Raw genomic sequence first — 22,040 nt, 5'->3', positions numbered from 1 at the left:
CATTTTTTCATGTGCCTGCTGTCCATCAGTACATCTTCTTTGGAAAAATGTCTATTCAGGTCTTCTGCCATTTTAGAATCCTGCTGTTTTTTGCTTTGATGTTGAGTTGTATGAGCTGTCTATATATGTCAGATATTAACCCCTTGTCGGTCATATCATTTGCAAATATTCTCTCCCATTTGAACCGCCTTTTCATTTTGTCAAAGGTTTCCTTTGCTATGCAGAAGTTTTTCAGCTCAATAAGGTCCCATTTGTTTATTTTTTTTTAATTTCCATTACTCTAGGACATGGATCCAAAAAAGTATTGCTGTGATTTATGTCAAAGCGTAGTCTACCTATGTTTTCCTCTAGGATTTTTATAGTGACTGGTCTAACATTTAGGTCTTTAATCCATTTTGAGGTTTTGTATGTTTTTTTTATATGGTGTTAGAGAATGTTCTAATTTCATTCTTTTACATGTAGCTGTCCAGTTTTCCCAACATCACTTATTAAAGGGACTGTCTTTTCTCCTTCGTATATTCTTGCCTCCTGTGTTATAGGTTAATTGGCCATAAATTTGTGGATTTATTTCTGAACTTTCTATCCTCTTCCATTAATTTATATGTCTGTTTTTCCGCCAACACCAGATGGTTTTGTTGACTGTAGCTTTGTAGTATAGTCTGAAGTCAGGGAGTCTGATTCTTCCAGCTCCGTTTTTGTTTGTTTGTTTGTTTTTTCTCAACATTGCTTTGGCTATTCAGGGACTTTTGTGTTTCCATACAAATTGTAAAATTTTTTGTTCTGATTCTGTGAAAAATGCCATTGGTAATTTGATAGAGATTGCACTGGATTTGTAGATTACTTTGGGTAGTATAGTCATTTTCAGTGTTGATTCTTCCAATCCAAGAACATGGTATATCTTGCCATCTGTTTGTGTCATCTTTAATTCCTTTCATCAGCATCTTATAGTTTTTGGAATACAGGTCTTTTGCCTCCTTAGGCAGGTTTCTTCCTAGGTATTTTATTCTTTTTGATGTGATGGTAAATGGGATTGTTTCCTAAATTTCTCTTTCTGACATTTTGTTGTTAGTGTATAGAAATGCAACCAATTTCTGTATATTAATTTTGTATCCAGTCACTTTACCAAATTCATTGATGAGACCTAGGAGTTCTTTGGTGGCATTTTTAGAATTTTCTGTGTATAATATCATGTTATCTGAAAACAGTGACAGTTTTACTTCTTCCTTTCCAATCTGGATTCTTTTTCTTGCTGTTTTTGTTTTGCTTTGTTTTTTGTCTGATTGCTGTGGCTCTGTGTTCCAAAACTATGTTGAATAAAAGTGGCAATAATGGGCATCCTTGTCTTGTTCCTGGTCTTAGTGGACATGTTTTCAGCTTTTCATCACTGAATATGATGTTAGCTGTAGGTTTGTCATATACGGCCTTTATTATATTGAGGTATATTTCCTCTATGCCCATTTTATGAAAAGTTATTTTTTAATCATAAATAGATGTTGAATTTTGTCAAAAGCTTTTTTCTGCTTCTACTAAGATGATCATATGGTTTTCATTCTTCAATTGTTAATGTGGTATATCATATTGATTGATTTGTGGATATTGAAAAATCCTTGCATCCCTGGGATAAATCCCACTTGATCATGGTGTCTGATCCTTTTAATGTATTGTTGTTTTTGGTTTGCTAGTATTTTTGAGGATTTTTTGCATCTATATTCATCAAAGATATTGGCCTGTAATTTTCTTTTTCTGTGGTACCTTTGATTGGTTTTGGTGATGGTGGCCTCATAGAATGAGTTTGGATGTGTTCCTTCCTCTGCAAATTTTTGAAATAATTTTAGAAGGGTGGGTGTTAGCCTTTCTCTAAACGTTTGATAGAATTTGCCTGTGAAGCCATCTGGCCCTGGACTTTTGTTTGCTGAGAGTTTTAAAATCACAGATTCAGTTTCAGTACTTGTAATTGGCCTGTTCATATTTTCTATTTCTCCCTGTTTCATCTTGGGACACTGTACCTTTCTAAGAATTTGTCTATTTCATCTAGGTTGTCCATTTTATTGGCATATAGTTGTCCATAGTAGTTTTTTATGATCCTTTGTGTTTCTGTGGTGTCAGCTGTAACCTCTTCTTTTTCATTTCTGATTTTATTGATATGGACCCTCTCCTTTTTTTCCTTGATGAGTCTGCCTAAAAGTTTATAAATTTTGTTTGTATTTTCAAAGTACCAGTTTTCAGTTTTATTTCTCTTTCTTATTGTTTTTCTTTTTCCAGTCCACATTTCATTTATTTCTGCTCTGGTGTTTGTGATTTCTTTCTTTCTATTAACTTTGGGTTTTGTTTAGCCTTCTTTCTCTAATTCCTTTAGGTGTAAGTTTAGGTTGTTTATTTGAAATATTTCTTATTTCTTGAGGTAAGCTTCTATCACTATAAACTTCCCTCTTAGAACTGCTTTTGCTGCTTCCCATAGATTATGGATCATTGTGTTTTCATTTTCATGTGCCTCTAGATTTTTTTTATTTCCTTTTTAATTCCTTCAGTGATTCATTGGTTGTTTAGTAGCATATTGTTTAGCCTCCTTTTGTTTAGTTTGAAGGTTTTTTTCTTGTAGTTGATTTCTAGTCTTATTGCATTGTGGTCAAAAACAATGCTTAACATAATTTCAGTTTTCTTAAATTTACTGAGGGTTGCTTTGTGACCCAGCATGTGATTTATCCTGAAGAATATTCCATGTGCCCTTGAAAAGAATGTGTATTCTCCTTCTTTTGGAAGGAGTGCTCTCTCTCTATATATCAAATAAGTGCACTAGGTCTAATGTGTCATTTAAGACCTCTGTTTCCTTATTGATTTTTCTGTTTGGATTATCTGTCCATTGATGTAAGCAAGGTGTTAAATTCCCCTTCTATTTTTGTGTTACTGCTGATTTCTCCTTTTATGTCCATTAATGCTTGCCTTATGTTTTTAGGTGCTCTTATGTTGGGTGTATATGTAATTGCAACTGTTATATCTTCTTCTTGGATTGATCCCTTGATCGTTATGTAGTGTCCCTTTTAACCTCTTCTAACAATCTTCATTTTAAAGTCTATGTTTTCTGATATAAGTATTGCTATTCCAGCTTTCGTTTGATTTCCTTTTGTGTGGAATAACTTTTTCCATCTCCTCACTTTCAGTCTGTGTGTCTCTTGATCTGAAATGAGTCTCCTGTAGACAGCATATATACATGTCTTGGTTTTGTATCCATTCAGCCATTCTGTTTCTTCTGATTGGAGCATTTAGTCTATTTAAATTTAGAGGTAATATCAATATGCATGGTCATATTGCCATTTTTTAAATTGTTTTAGGTTTGTTTTTGTAGGTCTTTTTCCCTTTTCTTTTTCTTTTCTTTTTTTTTTTGTGTTCTCTTCTCTTGTGATTTAATGACTATCTTTAGTGTTATATTTGGATTCCTTTTCTTTTTTTGTGTGTTTATCTGTCATAGAGTTTTGGTTTGTGGTTACCATGAGGCTTTTATATAGCAGTCTCTCTCTCTCTCTCTCTCTCTCTCTCTCTCTCTCTATATATATATATATATATATATATATATGATTAATTTAAATTGCTGATCTCTTAATTTCAAATGCATTTTAAAACCCCTGCGTTTGTATTTCCTTCCCCTCATGATGACTGTTTTTGATATTATATTTTAAATCTAATTGTTTTGTATATCCCTTAACTCTTTTTTGTGGATATGGATGATTTTACTAATTTATCTCTTAACCTCCCTACTGACTGTTTTTGTGTGGATGATTTCCTACCTTTACTGTATGTTTGCCTTTTCCAGTGAGGTTTTCCAATTTGTAATTTTCTTGTTTCTAGTTGTGGCCTATTCCTTCTCACCTAGAGAACTTCCTTTAACATTTGTTGTAAGGCTGGTTTGGTGGTGCTGAACACTTTTAGCTCCTGCTTGTATGTAAAGCATTTGATCTCTCCATCAAATCTGAATGAGAGCCTTCCTAGATAAGGTTACAACATTCTTTGTGGTACGTTTTTCTCTTTCATCATTTTAAATATATTGTGCCACTCCCTTCTGGCCTGCATATTTTCTGCTGAAAAATCACCTGATAGCCTTATGGGAGTTCCCTTGTATGTTATTAGTTACTTTTCCCTTGTTGCCTTTTTTTTTTTTTTCTCTTTATATTGAATTTTCATCATTTTGATTACAATGCGTCTTTGTCTGTTCCTCTTTGGGCTTATCCTGTATAGGACTGTCTGCACTTCTTGCACTTGGGTGACTATTTCTTTTCCCAGGTTAGGGAATTTTTCAGCTATTATGTTTTCAAATATGTCCTTAGCACCTTTTTCTCTCTTTTCCTTGTGGGACACCTAGAATGTGAATATTCGTGTGCTTTATATTGTCCCAGAAGTCTCTTAAACTATCCTCATTTCTTTTTATTCTTTTTTCTGTTCAGCGGCAGTGATTTCCACTATTCTGTCTTGCAGCCCACTGATCCATTCCTCTGTATCATTTAGTCTACTGTTGATTCTTCTAGTGTACTTTTTTCATTTCAGTTATGGTATTCATCTGTGTTTGATTTTTCTTTATTTTTTTTAACTCTTTTTAAAAAATTTCTAACTTCTCACTCTGTCCATCCATTCTTCTCATCATCTTTATGATCATTACATTGAATTCTTTCTCAGGTAGCTTACCTGGTTCCACCTCATTTTGTTCTTCTTCTGGGGTTTTATCTTGTTCCTTCATCTATGCCACCTCATTTTGTCTAAGTTGCCGCTTGTATTTTTATATATCTGTTAGGTTATTCACATTTCCCAACCTTGGAGAAGTGGCCTTTTGTAGGAGACATCCTATGTGTCCCAGCAGTGCACTTTCCTCTCATCACCCAATGTATATGTTTTAGGGGTTTCATCCTAAGAATGCTGTATGAGTCCTGCTGTGGTGGGCTGACTATGTGGGCAGTCTGGTAGGCTCTGTTAGCCACTAGCTCGGTTGGTTGCCAGGCTCTGTCTTGTGCGGATGCTGCTGTCTGCTGTTTATCAGGGCCTGGTCATAAGGTGGCTGGCTGCAGAGCATCAGGAAGCCTTAGGGATAGTGCTGACTCACTGGTGGGTGGATTCAGGGTCCAGAAGACTCCCGGTCTCTCCCTCCCCCCACCAGTGATGAGTGAATCCAGGTCTTGGGGTACCGCTGGACTACAGGCAGGCAGAGTCAAATTCTGGAGCCTGGCTGAAGGGTCCAGGGATCCCAGAGCTGGTGTCAGATTGTTGGTAGGAAGGGGAAGCTCCTGACAGTTAGGTATGGGGGCCATGGTATCCTGAAGATTGTGCTTGCTTTCTAGTGGGCAGGATGGGCTCCAGATGGTCTCAAGGTAGGGTCTAGCCTGCTGTGGGCAGGCTGGGCCCACAGGCTGCAGGATTGATGTTTTCTTACTTCTGGTGTCTGCCTTCTGGTGGGTGAGGCTGGTGTAGAGGCTACTGCAGGCTTCCTAGAGGGCATGGCTGGTGCCTTCCTACTGGTGGGTGGAGCTGGGTCTTGGCTCTCTGGTAGGAAGGACTGTGTCTAGGGGCATTTCTAGAGGTGGCTGTGGACTCAGGAAATATTTAGATGGCCTATCTGTTGATGGGTGGGACTGTGTCCCCACCCAATTAGTTGTTTGGCCTGAGGTATCCCAAGCACTGGCACCTAAAGGTGTTGGGTGGGGTCAGGTCTTTGTGCTAATGAGCTAGAGGGAGGATCCCAGGTTGGTGGCCACCTAAAGTAGTGTCCATGTGGTAGAAAGCTCCCAAATATGGCTGCTGCCAGTGTTTATGACCCCAGGGTTAGCCACAGTCACCATCTGCCTTTCTGGGAGACTCTCTCAGACCAGCAGTTAGGCCTGGTCCAGGCTCCTATCAAATCACTGCTTTTGCCCTGGGTCTCAGTGTAGGTGAGATTTTGTGTGTGCCTTCTAAGAGTGAAGTCTCTATTTCCCCCAGTCCTTTTGGACTCCCTAAATAAAGCCTTGCTGGATTTCAAAGCCACGTGCTCTGGGGGCTTGTCTTTCTGGTGCAGAACCCCCAGGCTGAATGAGCGCTATGTGGGGGTTCAGAACCGTCAGTCCCATGGGAGAACCTCTGCAATAGACTTATTCTCCAGTTTCTTGGTTGCCCAACCTGTGGTATGAGATTTGATTATATCATGAGTCTGTCCCTCCTACTTGTCTCGTTATGGTTCCTTCTTTTTTTTTTTTTTTTTTTTTGATGTGGACAATTTTTAAAGTCCTTATTGAATTTGTCACTATTGCCTCTGTTTTATGTCTTGGTTTTTTGGCCACAAGTCTTGTGGGATCCTAGCTCCCTGACCAGGGATTGAACCTCCACTCCCTGCACTGGAAGGTGAAGCCCCAACCACTGGAGTGCCAGGGAAGTCTCAGGGTTCCTTCTTTATGTCTTTAGTTGTAGAAGAAGTTTTTTCTGGTCTGTTTTGGTCTTTTTCATAGATGGTTGTTCTGCAGATATTTGTGATTTTGTTGTGTTTAGGAAGGGAGGTAGGCTCAGGGTCTTTCTACTCCACCATCTTGGCTGATCTCTGGTTTTCTTGAGTAATTAAAGACCTGATAAAAACAATACAGAACACTGGGACTTATTTTAAGAGGGAAAATCTTGGTTTCCAAGTTGACTTCTTATAAGTATAGGAAAAAAATTAACAATTTCTACTTGGAGTCATCCAAATAAACTTTGTTTATATTTTAGAAGAAAGACAGAACCCAATTCCACTTTTGCTTTATTACATTATTAATTCTATGTCAATTTTAATAACTCTATTTAAAAAAATCCATCCAATCTTAGCCAGCTTTGACCACACAAGACAGGATTTCTTTTACAAGATTTCTTTCTCATAAATCTACAATTATTTTATGTCCATTCAGTTTTTGTCTTACTCTTTTCTCTTTCTCATTCTAGAACAAATTGTTACTTTAATTTAGGTCTAAATTATTCTCTTATTGCCATTAATAAAAACACATACTTCATCACTTTCTTTATCTAAACACATTTTTCATTCCCTGCATACATACGTTTTTTTTCCTCTAAACTTGTAATCACAGAAGTGTCATTTACATGTATTGGTTAGAATTTATAACCATCAGTTGTCTTTCTTTTACACAGTAAACTAGAATGTGAGCAAATTTTAATTGCCTCATACTACCATTCTGTAGTAAAGTTATGAATATGTAATATCATATTTTTCTACATGTACATGCATCTCTGTAGTACAATTTCTCACTTTTATTAATAGGTCATATATATTTATCTTCTCTATACTGTATGATAAAAAGATGCCAAAGTCGCTAAAACATTTGTTCATTTAATGTTAAACATAAAGCAATTAATCTTTCAATATTTTATCTTATTTGGAAATGATCTAGATATCCAATGAATAGTCATTATTTACCTTAAATTAGTATAGATTTGAGGTTTCAAGTTACCAAAATGTTTGTAGAACTGTTTTTAGTAGACATATTATAAAACATATTTATTGTTGAAAAGTGTATTTATAATTTTTCAGGCTGTGCCATGCGGCATGAGGGATCTTAATTCCTTGACCAGGGATCAAACCCATGTCCCCTGCATTGGGAGCCTCGAGTCTTAACCACTGGACTGCCAGGGAAGTCCCTATAATTTTTTATCCTCTTTACATGTACTCAATTCACTTCTTAACATTTCAACAATAGTTGAATTCAACTATAGTTGAATTGATCCTGAAAATTTCATGTGCTAAACAGACATCTATAGACATCATCCTAAATTATTTTCCTGTTGAAAAATTTGGAATGTTGAGAAGTTCACAGATAACGAGAACTTAAGAAGTCAAACATACGGTTTCATCCTTTTTGTTTTTCTTTATTTTTAAAAAATGCCATGCCTGACATGCATCAAGCAATTCATTTTTATTGTACACATTTTTGGGTTGAATTTATAGTCTTTTTTTTTTTTTTTTGCAGTACACAGGCCTCTCACTGTTGTGGCCTCTCCCGTTGCGGAGCACAGGCTCTGGACGCGCAGGCTCAGCGGCCATGGCTCACGGGCCTAGCCGCTCACGCGGCATGTGGGATCTTCCTGGACCAGGGTTTGAACCCTTGTTCCTTGAATTGGCAGGTGGATTCTTAACCACTGCGCCACCAGGGAAGCCCTGACTCATTTTTTTAGATGCCACATATAAGTGATATCATATGATATTTGTCTTTCTCTGTCTGACTTACTTCACTCACTATGACAGTCTCTAGGTCCATCCATGTTGCTGCAAATGGCATCGTTTCATTCTTTTTTATGATTGAGTAATATTCCATTGTATATATGTACCACATATTCTTTATTCATTCCTCTGTCAATGGACATTTAGTTTGCTTCCATGTCCGGCTATCGTAAATAGAGCTGCAATGAATGTATGTCTGTATTATATTTGATGCTGGCAACATTCATAACATGTATGCTTTTATTTTACTGACAATTTTAAAAGCTAGCTTCATTTACCAAAAATTGCCCCAGATCAAGTAAACCAAGAAATAATTGGATTAATTTGTATATATCTGAGAATTTTATGGATACTTAATTTATCAAAGTGCTCACATATCTCAAAGCCAATCTGTATAGAGCTCCTCAAAAGAATTTTATAAAATAATTTGGTCATACATAAACATACAGGCACATGAAGACAAGGTCTTATAACTTACATTCTAAAATTTTATCCATGAATCAATAAAACACCATCATAAAATCTCACTGGTTTATCTTTATATTTTTATCTGACTTGTGATTTTGGCAATAGGACAACTTAAAGGGTTACTGTTTACCAATATTTCTGGAGGAAACTGTTAAGATTTTATTGACATGATATGTAATACGATGGAGGCTGTAGATTCTATTTTATGTAAGTATCTAGGAGACTGATAGCAACTGTCTTGATGTCTTGCAAACTCATCTGAGTGGACAAAACATCCAGTTTTGTTTCCAAATAGCTTTTTGTTCACTTACTAGCCTTGGTTCATTGCTCTTGGGGATCCCTTAATCCCTACAGAGCCCTTGGTAGAGGGTTTCCCACTCAAATGGGAAAGGAAAAGTATGGCAGTGTGGACAGAGGGACAGAGGAGGTATGAGTTTGAAGGAAGACATATCAAAGGATTCAAGGAGATTGGAGGGAATGTCTAAAGCAACAAAATGAGAAGGAGCAACTGTGACAGGAAGAAGTTTTAGAGTAACTAGCTGAGAAGATCAAAATTTCCCAAAGAGGCCATTGAAATTCCACTTATCCTTAGTAAAATCATGGCAACAAGAAAGGAATAAGAGAGAATTGGCAGAACATATATAGTCAGCAGGAGTTCAGGAGGAGGGGGTTTCTCAGTCTACTGAGAGAAGCTCCATTTTTTTTATTTAATGGTAATATTATAGTTATGAACAGAGAAACTTGGTATTCTACCCTGCCTCTGTTTGTCTGGAACTCTAACATATCTTATAGATTACACTAAAAATCTTAAGGGCCAAAGTCTTTCCTTACCAGGTTTAAAGAGCAATGGTCTAGGAATCCATTGGATCACCGACCAATCAGTCAAGAGTGAAGACAAAACCTTCAAAGTTGCATATGAAGGTTCTGAGTTAGGAGTCCAGGAGACCAGTGAAGAATCTGATCTCATGCAAGTAATGGTACCATAACTGTCACGGAAAACCATAGATGGGAAGTAGTTTAATTGGTATAAACAGATTTCATTCAGGACTATTGCAGTAGCGGGTAAGAATCCTCATTTTGGACCTGTGCCCAATTCCAAATACAGCATGGGCAAGAATTTTTAGCCAGTGGGCCTGGTGGGTCTCAAGATAGAATATTACTGGAAGAACCAGCAAGAATAAGGGAGATTCTGGTAAATTGTTCTAATAGGATTTTTGCTGAATCATGCCAGGCTGATCAGACGTCACCTTTGGATGACAGAGGATGAGATACCTGATTAGATATTGATGGTAATCAGACGGGGAGAGTGAGAGACCCTTGTTAAACTGACTTAGCAGGATTCTTGCTAAGGATTTATTTACAAATGCACACAAGGGCTTAGGGGAAGGTTCAAGAGTTTGCTAAAGTTTGGTCAAGCAAGAACTTTTGTGAATTCCAAAGAGAAATTGGGGAATTATTCCATAATGGAGGTAATGAAGAGTATGTCAAGTACAGAAGATTCCTTAGGTGTCTCTTAGTATTAGCATTGGCCCTGTTATTAAGGTTAATGGGAAACTAAAATAGCCCAATCCAAGCAGAACTAATAATGGCCCAGACCCATCCTGAATGAAGTTTGAATCACCCCACCAGTAAAGAACCATGACTTTCTCTGGTGCTTGCTGATGCAAAGGTAATATAGAATGGGTAGTAACAGAAGGTAGTTATAAATACAGCTTTGAATTTGTGACCAGTTATAAAAACAAGGACTATAATTGTGAATGGTTCCTTACTATTTTGTTATAAATGTTTTTTTTGTTTGTTATTTTTGTTTTTGCGGTACGCGGGCCTCTCACTGCTGTGGCCTCTCCCGTTGCGAAGCACAGGCTCCAGACACGCAGGCTCAGCAGCCATGACTCACGGGCCTAGCCGCTCCGTGGCATGTGGGATCTTCCCGGACCGGGGCACGAGCCCGTGCCCCCTGCATCAGCAGGCGGACTCTCAACCACTGCGCCACCCGGGAAGCCCTGAATTTGATTTTTTAATGATGGTGTATAAAGCTACAGGCATGAACGTTGCATGATGGCATTATTTGAATAACACTGAGAACATGCCTCTGGACTGAGTAAATGTTTCCAGAAGTAATGAAGAAGCTAATGAATTTATAGTACTGTTAACTCAAATTCAAGCAGAGCACACAATAAATCCATGAGTCTGAATGAACTGATAAGAATTATTGTAATTTTTATGACTTTTTTGTTTGAATCATTTTTTTTTAATATTTTGTTTTCCATAATTAAAGCAATGTATTTCTCTTAAGTTATGTGTAACTTACAACAATTTGTAAATATATCTTTCTGACTGAAGATGAAACAATTATTTTTTTCTTCCTTCAGAACACTCTAGTAAGCATACTTAGTTTTAAAAACTTCTAGTAAGCGTACTTTTTTTAGAAAAATATAATTATTTGCATAAGTTCATAAGTTCAATAAAAATCTGTTTTCCTTGTAACAGAACACAATTAGAAATGTTGATTATACTACCAAGACTTTGACTTGAATGCCATATTTATTTATTTATTTTATATCTTTATTGGAGTAGAAATGTATTTTTATGTATACATACATATATTAAACAAATATCTTCGATTTTTTATCCTCTCTTGTTCCCTTATCAAGCAACATGAGATGTATTAACTTTATATCGTATATTTAAGTTTTATTAATTTTATATCATACTATTTGTTACAAGATATCTACAAGAAGGAAGGACTTTATCTCCTCATCTTGGGAAATGGTTAGTGTGTTCATGGCTGTAATCAGGATGGTAGTTTCATGCTAAGTAAAATTATGACCCTATTATTGTCTTTATTTAGAAATTCAATATGGTGTAATGCAATGCATTGTAGATGTCATGTTGGCATGGGTGGACTTACGATGATTAGTTTTTTTTTTTTTTTTTTTTTTTTTTTTTGAAATAAGATAGAATTTATTAGAGGGAAGGGTTGCTGCCAGAACAGCAGGCCGACTTCCTAGCAGTCTGGGAGAGTCAGCCCGATGATTAGTTTTATGTGTCAACTTGGCTTGGCCAAGGGAAGGCCAGATAGCTGGTAAACCATTTCCAAGTGTTTCTGTGATGGTGTTTCTGGAAGGGATTATCATTTGATCCAGTAGACTGAGAAAAGAGATCTTACCAATGTGTATAAGTATAATCCAATCCCTTGAGGGCCTAAAGAGAAAAAAATCAAATTCCCTTTCCTCTTTTTGAGCTGAAAAGTTTGTTTTTTCTTGCCCTTGAACATCAGAGCTCCTGATTCTTGGGTCTTTATATTTTTGGACACTCATCATGAGCCTATGGTTCTCAGGACTTTTGGAGATTAGCAGTTACACTACGGGCTGCATGGTTCTATCAGACTTCAACTGAATTATTCTAGCATCTTACCTGGTTCTAACAGCTTGCACGTGTCAGTTCATGGGACTTCTTGGTCTCCATTAATGCTTGAGCCAATACTTATAATGAATCTTTTATCTATCTATCATCTGTCTATCTATCTATTTATCTATCATTTATCTATTTATCTATCATCTATCTTTCATCTAATATATGTATTTACCTTATTGGTTCTCTTTTTCTGGATTACCCTGATATATAGATTTTGGTACTGAGAATGGTTCTATTTGAACAGAACTTTAAGGATATTTTCTCTATTCCTTATGGAGTTCCTGGAATTGGCTTTGTAATCTTATTAGATTAAAGGACAATGATGACACTATATCCAGTAGTGAACAAAGCACTGATAGTCCATGGTGAGAACTATTTTTAGAACTACAAAAAAAGCCTGCATTGAATGTTCCTAATCATGCACTTAGCAGAAGCAAGGAGCTGAGTACTCTTTATATGATACTTTCAAACATTTAAAAAAAATACTATGGAATATAATGATGTTGGTTGGTTTCTCCTTTTGTTGCTGGATAAAGTTGTAGAAAAAAAGGATGAGCTATGGGATTTAAATTCTCAGCCTAAGGGTTATATAAATAACCTGAGGCTGGAGTGATTAATTCTTAGCATTATTAGAAAAAAGACATAATCATTAAAGTGATAAAAACAGATATATTAAAAACTATTTTAGTAGGGGAAATGAGACTCCAGTATAGAACTGGGCTCAAGTCTGAATAAAAATTCACAAGTAAGAATTAGTTGTCAAGGCTTCTAGTAGGGGGTTACTGTTTGGAAAATTATCAATATGAAACATCAAATTTAAGAGGATTCTGACTAGATAACTAACGGGATCCCTGCTGAAGACAGGCCAGGCAGGTCATTCATCACATGGTGAATGGAGGAGGATAAGAATACTGATTAGATATTTAGGGTTATCAGATACAGGGGATGAGGGACTCTTGCTAAATTCACTTACCAGTGTTCTAACCAGGGATTTTACAAGAAATTTCACAAATGGGCCTAGGTAAAGTTTCAGGGACCTGACTAAAAATTGGTGAAGTAAAAAATCATTGTCAGTACCCCCTCATGTTCAAGAAAAGAAGAGATTTCATCTTTCCTTTGAACTTTATATATCCACTTTTTTTAGTTGCCCTTTGTTCAATAAGGATCTACTTAATCATCTGTTAAAACATGGCAGTTGCAAGTATTTTTTTCCCCTTTTCCATTATGGTTTATTACAGGTTATTGAATATAGTTCCTTGTGTATTCAGTAGGACCTTGTTTACATATTTATACATGTAGTTTATATCTGCTAATCCCAAATTCCTAACTTATCTCTTCTACACACACTGTCCCCTATGGTAACTGTAAGTTTGTTATCTTTGTCTGTAAATCTGATTGATTATAAATAAGTTCATTTGTATCATTTTTAAGATTCTACATATTAGTGATATCATATGATATTTGTCTTTGTCTGACTTACTTCACTTAATATGATAATATCTAGGTCTATCCATGTTGCTACAAATGGTATTATTTCATTCTTTTTTTATGGCTGAGTACTATTCCATTGTATATATATACCACATCTTCTTTATCCATCCATCTGTTGATAGAACTTTCGGTTGCTTCCACATATTGACTATTATAAATAGTGCTGCTATGAACATTGGGGTGCACAAATTGAATTTTGAAATTGAATTTTATTCAATTTTCAAATTTATTCAAAATTCAATTTTCAAATTGAATTTTATCTCAAAATATGGCCAGAAGTGGGATTGCTGGATCATATGACAACTCTATTTTTAGTTTCTTAAGGAACCACCATACTGTTTCCATAGTGGCTGAACCAATTTATTCTCCCACTAACATTGTAGGAGGGTTGTCTTTTCTCCACATCCTCTCCAGCATTTATTATTTGTAGATATTTTGATAATTGTCATTCTGACTGGTATGAGGTGATACCTCATTGTAATTTTGATTTGTTTTTCTCTAACAATTAGCAATGTTGAAAATCTTTTCATGTTCCTACTGGACATCTGTATGTCTTCTTGGAAGAAATGTCTATTTAGGTCTTCTGCCCATTTTCCTATTGGGTTGTTTTTTTTTTTTTTGTTATTGAGCTGTATGAGCTGTTTCTTTATTTTGGAATTTAATCCCTTGACAGTCTCATCATTTGCAAATATTTTCTCCCAGTCAGTAGTTTGTCTTTTTGTTTTGGTTGTGGTTTCCTTTGCTATGTAAAAGCTTTTAAGCTTGATTAGGTCCCATTTGTTTATTTTTGCTTTTATTTCTATTGCCTTGGGAGACTGACCTAAGAAAATATTGTTGCAATTTACATCCAAAAATGTTTTGCCTATTTTCTCTTGTAGGAGTTTTTGGTGGTACTTCTTATATTTGTCTTTAAGCCATTTTGAGTTTATGTTTTGTACATCGTGTAAGGATGTGTTCTAAATTCATTGATTTACATGGGGATGTTCTAACATCACATGGGGCTGTTCACCACTTGCTGAAGAGACTCTCTTTTATCCATTGTGTATTCTTGCATCCTTTGTCAAAGATTAATTGACCATAGCATGTGGGCTTAGTTCTGGGCTCTCTATTCTCTTTCACTGATCCATGTCTGTTTTTGTACAATACCACACTGTTTTGATTATTGTAACTTTACAGCATTATCTGAAGTCTGGGAGGGTTATGCCTCTAGCTTTGTTCTTTTCCTCAGGATTGTTTTGGCAGTTCTGGGTCTTCTATGGTTTTATATAAAATTTAGGATTATTTGTTCTAGTTCTGTGAAAAATATCATGGGTAATTTGAGAGGGATTATATTAAAATTATAGATCGCTTTGGGTAGTTTGGCCAATTTAACAATATTAACTCTTCCAATCCAAGAGCATGGGATATCTTTCCATTTCTATGAATCATCTTTAATTTCCTTTATCAATGTTTTGTAGTTCTCAGTATATAAATGTTCACCTCCTTGGTCAGGTTTATTCCTAAAAATATTTTATCATTTTTGATGCAATTTTTATGGGTTTTGATGCAATTTTAAAAGGGATTGTTCTTTTTACTTTCCCTTTATGATTTTTCTTTGTTGTTGTTGTTTTAATCACCACAAGGGAGTTGCTCTGCTACTTATGACACCCTCACCCAGAAGCAGGTCAGCTACAAATGGTTTAGCACCATGTTCCCATGAACATGAATTGCCTGATGGGTGAGGGGGCCCTGCCTGTCTGGCCACACTCTGATATTTCATTGTTAATATAAAGAAATGCAACTAATTTCTGTATATTAATCTTGTATCCTGCTACCTTGATGAATTCATTTATCAATTCCAGTAGTTTTTGTGTGGAGTCTTTAGGTTTTTCTACATATAGTATCATGTCATCTGCATATTAGGACAATTTTACCTCTTCCCTTACAATTTTGTAAGTTTTAATTTCTTTTTCTTATCTGATTGCTTTATCTAGGACTTCCAATCCTATGTTGAAGAGAAGTGGTGAGAGTGGGCATTTTTGTCTTTTTCTAGATTTTAGTAGGAAGGCTTTCAGCTTTTCACCAATGACTATTATGTTGGCTGGGGCTTGTCATAAATAGCTTTTATGATATGTTTCCTTTATACATACTTTGGTAAAAATTTTTTTTGTCATGAAAGGTTGTTGAGTGTTATCAAATTTTTTTTTCTGCATCTCTTGAGATGATCATTAATTGATTTTTGTATATTGACCATACTTGTGATGCTGGGATGAATCCAAATTGATTGTGGCATATGACCTTTTTGAATGTTGTTGGATTTGGTTTACTAATATTTTGTTCAGAATTTTTACATCTATATTCATCAAAGATATTGGCCTGTAATTTTATTTTCTGGTAGTGTCTTGGTCAGGTTTTGGTATCAAGGTGATGGTGGCTTCATAGAATAAATTTGGGAGTGTTGCATTCCCTCCTTTTCAATCTTCTGGAAGACTTTGTGAAGAAATGGTACAAGTTCTTCTTTATATATTTGCTAGCATTCCCCAGTGAAGTCATGTGGCCCTGGAATTTTGTCTGCAGGAAGTTTTTTTTCTTTGTTTTGTATTTTTTAACATCTTTATTGGAGTATAATTGCTTTACAATGGCGTGTTAGTTTTTACTGTATAGCAAAGTGAATCAGTTATACATATACATATGTTCCCATATCTCTTCCCTCTTGTGTCTCCCTCCCTCCCTATCCCACTCCTCTAGGTGGTCACAAACCACCTAGCTGATCTCCCTGTGCTATGCAGCTGCTTCCCACTAGCTATCTATTTTACATTTGGTAGTGTATATATGTCCATGTCACTCTCTCATTTTGTCACAGCTTACCCTTTCCCCTCCCCATATCCTCAAGTCCATGCTGTAGTAGGTCTGTATCTTTATTCCCATCTTACCCCAGGTACTTCATGACCTTTTTTTTTTTTTCTTAGATTACAGATTCTATTTCCCTTTTAGTGATCAGTCTGTTCAAATTATCTATTTCTTCTTGATTCAGCTTGGTGAGCTGTATGCTTCTAGGAACTTGTCCATTTCTTTTAGTTGGCAAATTTGTTGTCATTTAATTGTTTATAGTGTTCTCTTGTGGTTTTTGTATTTCTGCAATATCAGTTCTTATTTCTTTTCTTTCATTTCCTACTTTGTTTATTTGGGTTCTCTCTTTTCTTCTTGGTGAGCCTGGACAGAGCTTTGTCAATTTTTTTACCCTTTCAAAGAACAAGCTCTTGGTTTTATTAAATTTTTTCTGCTTTTAAAAATCTCTATTTTATTATTTCCTTTTTGTCTTATTATTTTCTTTTTTCTGCTGTCTTTAGGTTTTTTTTTTTTTTCCTAATTGTTTAAGGTGATATGTTAGGTTGTTTGTTTGAGATTTTTCTTGTTTCTTGAGGAAGGCCTGGATTGCTATGAACTTCCCTCTAAGGACTGCTTTTCCTGCATCCCATAGATTTTGTATGGTTGTTTTTTCATTGTCCGTTGTCTCAAGGTATTTTTAAATTTTCTCCTTGTTTTCATCATTGAGCCATTGGTTTTTTAGTAGCATGTTGTTTAGTCTCCATGTACTTGTTTTTCTATCTCATTTCCTTTTCTGTGTTTGATTTCTACTTCTATGTCATTGTTGTCAGAAAAGAGGCTTGAAATAATTTTTATCCTCTTAAATTTGTTGAGACTTGTTTTGTTTCCTTGTATGTGGTCAGTCTTAGAGAATGTTACACATACTCTTGAAAGGAATATTTATTCTAGGTATTTTGGATATAATGTCCTGAAAATATCAATCAAGTCTTACAGTTCTACTGTGATATTTAGGGTCTCTGTTGTCTTATTGACTTTCTGTCTGGAAGATCTGTCTTAGATGTCAGTGGGTTTTTAAAGTCTCCTACTTATTGTATTATGGTTAATTTCTCCTTTTATGTCTGTTAGTATTTGTTTTGTATATTTAGGTGCTTTTATATTAGGTGCATATATGTGAGCGAGTGTAATATCCTCTTCTTGTATCAATCCTTTTATCATAATATAGTGTCCTTCTTTATTTTTCTTTATGACTTTTGTTTTAAAGTCTACCTTGTCTGTTATATGTATTGCTATCCCTGCTTTCTTGTCATTTCCATTTGCATGAAATACCTTTTTCCATCTCCTCACTTTCAATCTATGTGTGTCTTTCACCCTAAAGTGGGTCTCTTGTAGGCAGCATATCACAGGCTCTTGTCTTTTTAATCCAATCTACCACTCTATGTCTTTTTATTGGACCACTTTGTCCGTTACCATTCAAGATAATTATTGATAGATATGTATTTTTGCCGTTTTATACCATGTTTTCTAGTTGATTTTGTATTTCTTTTTTGTTCCTTTCTTTTTCTGTTTTTCCTTTTGTGGTTTGATGATTTTCTTTTGTATTATGATTGTATTCCCTTCTTTTTGTTTTTTGTGAATCTATTGTATGTTTTTGATTTGTGGTTACTCTGTTTTTCAAGAATGTTAACCCATACTATATCTATTTGCTTTAGACTGATGGTCATACTGGCTCAAACACATTCTAATAAAAATCTGCATTTTCTTACTCTCCTCCACATTTTGTGATTTTTGTTTACCTCTTTTATATCTTCATGTTTAGCTTTTAATGGTTTTTTGTAGTTATCATCGCTTTCACAAAAGTTTTTTTTTAAAAAAATAATCTGTATACTGGCTTTTTAAAGTGATTTACTTTCTAAATATAATTTTCTCTTTGCTATCAATTGTTGCTTCTTTTCTATTTAGAGAAGACCTTCAATATTTCTTTTAGGACAGCTTTAGTGTTTCTATATTCTTTTAGTTTTTGCTTGTCTGATAAATTCTTTATCTCTCTTTCTATCCTAAATAATAATCTTGCTGGGTAGATTATCCTAGGTTGCAGGTTTTTCTCTTTCAGGACTTTGAATATAACTTGCCACTCCCTTCTGGCCTGCAGCATTTCTGTAGAAGAATCAGCTGATAGCCTTATGGGAGTTCCCTTGTAATTAAGTCTTTACTTTTATCTTGTTGCCTTTAGAATCCTCTCTTTTTCTTTAACTTTTGCTGTTTTAATTATAATATGTCTTGGTGTAGGTCTGTTTCATTTCATCTTGTTTAGGACCCTTTTTTCTTTCTGTACCTGGATATCTGGTTCTTTCTTTAGGCTTGGGAAGTTTACAGCCATAATTTCTTCATATACATTTTTGATCCCCTTTTCTCTTTCTTCTTCTGAGATCCCTATGTTTAGGTTGGGACATTTTATATTATTCCATTGGTCTTGCATATTGCTTCCACTATTTTTTTCATTTGTCTTTCTGTGTCCTCTTCCAACTGCGTGATTTCCATATTCTATCTCCACATCACTTTTTCATTCTTCTGCATTATTCAGTTTGTTACTTATTGCCTTTTCCTTGGCTTTTGTCTCAGCAAATGAGCTTTCTAATTTTAATTGGCTCCTGTTTATAGTTTCTACTTCCTTTTTACAGTAATCTGCATTTCTATTAATAGCCTTTCTTAGTTCTTCAGTATTTTCATTACCTCCTTTTCAGCTTGGAATCTGATTGACTGAAGTGGTTTGTTTCATTGTTCTTTCAGGGGAATTCTCTTGATATTTTAATTGGGAGTGGTTCCTCTGCTTCTTCAGTTTACTTATACTCTGACTCTATGAGTTTAGGAGAAACAGTTATCTACTGTGGTCTTGAAGGCTGTTGTTTTGTGGGAGCATCCCTGTGTATCCTGCGTGCATCTAATATTGTTATGCAAGGGCTCTTTTTAGTATGGATGCCTGCCCTATCTTTCCTCAGTGTGTGTTGGTCATTATACCCTTGATAGGTTGTGTGACTGGTTTTGTTTTGAGAAGAACCTACACTGGATGTTGTGCGAAGCCTCCTCTTCGCTCTGTGGTTGTCACAGCCCCCTTGGGAGAAAAGTCTGCTCCAGTTTTTCGAGTAGAAGCCCCTGGATCCATTTCTGAGCTGCAGTGTGAGGTAGGTCGGATAGCAGTGCTCTTGCTGGGAGAGGAGCCACTGACTATTCCTCTGCAGGAGGTTTCCACTGGGAAGTGCACTCTGTGGTGTCACCTGTGTCACCCACTCTGCAGGCTCACAAAGTACACTGTTATTGACACTGACTTGGGGTCTGCCTCATCTGTGGGAATGCAGGCAATCAGCCTGAATGTCCCTCAGTTGCTTTGCTCACAAAGACACCAGCACAGATCCCTTGGTGCTGATCGGCTGAAATCAGACACCAGGACTGCAATAGTCTCATAAGTGCACTCCCAGTGGGAGCTAGGGAATCAGCCCAGACACCACTCTGACTGAACTTACTTGAGCCAGCAAAGCTCAGAGCTTCTAATGTCAGACCTGTCTCAGCCCAGGAGCAGCAGTAATCTACTCAGATGTCCCACAGGTACTGAGTTTACAAAGGTGTCAGTGATGCATAAACCTATGGATTGTAGAGCACTGGGACATGGCTCAGATTTGAGCCCTGTTTTGAAGCTGTACAGCCCCTGTGGCTTGGATCAGATTTCATCCCTCTCTCTGCATGTGTGCAACCTGATGGTGTTTGTGTGCTCTGAGCTCCTAGAGGCAGAGCCACACCTGCTCTGAGCACACTGAGAATGAGGCTGCTATGGTGGGGCCCTGCCCCTCCCTTCGCATGCTCATTACCAATGGGGCTTCTATGGCAGACCCTGGATCTGTTCTGTGTACATTTCTTATTGGGGCCCAGACCATAATCCAGCCCCCTTAAGGCTGTCTCCATGTAGCTAACCATAACCTTCTCCTTGGTCTGACTGATGAAGCCCTAGTTTTTGCACCTAGTCCTAGTGCACACCAGCAGACATGTGTCTCAGACTGAGGAATGCAGTGAGGTGACCAGGACCATCTGCGCTGGTCTCTCTCTTTTCTGTCTGCTGCAAGCTGGTTCTTTAACTCTTCTATGAGCCCCTGAAGCTCCTTTTCTGTCCTGGCTGATCTCCCAGATGATGAAGGTTTCTAGGGTGAGGAAACCTTGGCTCTTTCACAGCCCCTCCCAGGGACACAGGTCCCATCCTACTTCCTTTTTATTCTTTTATCGTACATTGTTACATGGTGATTTTTTCTTGCAAATTTGGTGGTATGAGATTGTCTGCCAGTGTTTTAGTAGGTATTCAGTAAGAATTGTTGCACATGTAGATGTATTTTTATATATTTGGGGGAGAAAGTGAGATCCATGTCCTTCTATTCTGCCATCTTGATTGGAGCCCTCAAGTATTTTCTGAATTTTGCTGATAGGCATTTAATGAGGTAGAGTTTCAATGAAAGTTAATTGTAAAAAGATTAATAGTTTAAAAATTTAGTGTCTTATTCCAGAGAGCAGTCACTCCAGATTTCTAGATGGTGAGCTCAAAGAATCTTTAGATGGTGGAATCAAGAAGTAATGCTAATCCAATAGATTTCTTGTTTTGCAGTCTGAATCTGTGGTGATGGCATCAGGTTTCTAGTAAACTTTCTGAGTGGTTTACACAGCAGTGGCAGGAAGGTTGCCCATTCTTGATCTCTTGTAATTTCCTTGAAGTTTATATCTAGTCATCCATTTTCAGTGTGTAGAGGTTTGGGAAAAGAGCAGTTTTAATTTTTAATGATTCTAAATCAGAATGGAGAAAATACAGAAATGTTAATTTTCAGAGTTGTAAGCAGATATTGGAGAAAACTACCAGAATTCAGGATTTATTAAGAACTGTCAAAATGTGCAAGACAGACCCCACAAGCGTACAATATAGTTTCCTTTGAAACAATATTTTTCTCTCTAAAATCTCCATTATTTCTTTTTTCTTTAAAAAAATCAGTTTATTAATGTTTAAAAGTTGATAAAGCTATGTGCAAAATGATCCAAATTGTCAGAAACCTATTAAATACTTTTTTTTTTTTTTTTTTTTTGCGGTACACGGGCCTCTCACTGTTGTGGCCTCGTCCATTGCGGAGCACAGGCTCCGGACACGCAGGCTCAGCGGCCATGGCTCATGGGCCCAGCCGCTCCGCGGCATGTGGGATCTTCCTGGACCGGGGCACGAACCCGTGTGCCCTGCATCGGCAGGCAGACTCTCAACCACTGCGCCACCAGGGAAGCCCCTTAAATACTATTTTTAAAAAATATATATATTTCTTGGTTTAATTGCACTGGAAACCACAATAAACAGCCACCAATATATTTTTATTCTTTGTGACATTTACACACATCTTCAATTAACTATTAATGTACTGAAAAACTTATGCTCCCTATCATTTAAAGTAATGCTTTAAGGGCACAAGAGGATGATATTTTCTGAAGAAATATACATTTAATGATGTTAACACAGGTTAGGAAAATCCAATAAAATGTTGAAACAAATACATTCAAAACTTATAAAAAGTACTTTTAACACAACAAAATACAGCCATCCTGTTGGTTGAAATGATTCACACAACAC

Source organism: Phocoena sinus, chromosome 2, assembly GCF_008692025.1.
Source record: "Phocoena sinus isolate mPhoSin1 chromosome 2, mPhoSin1.pri, whole genome shotgun sequence".
NCBI classification, from domain to species: domain Eukaryota; kingdom Metazoa; phylum Chordata; class Mammalia; order Artiodactyla; family Phocoenidae; genus Phocoena; species Phocoena sinus.
The sequence above is the reverse complement of the archived record's forward strand: the minus strand, read 5'-3'. Positions refer to the sequence as shown.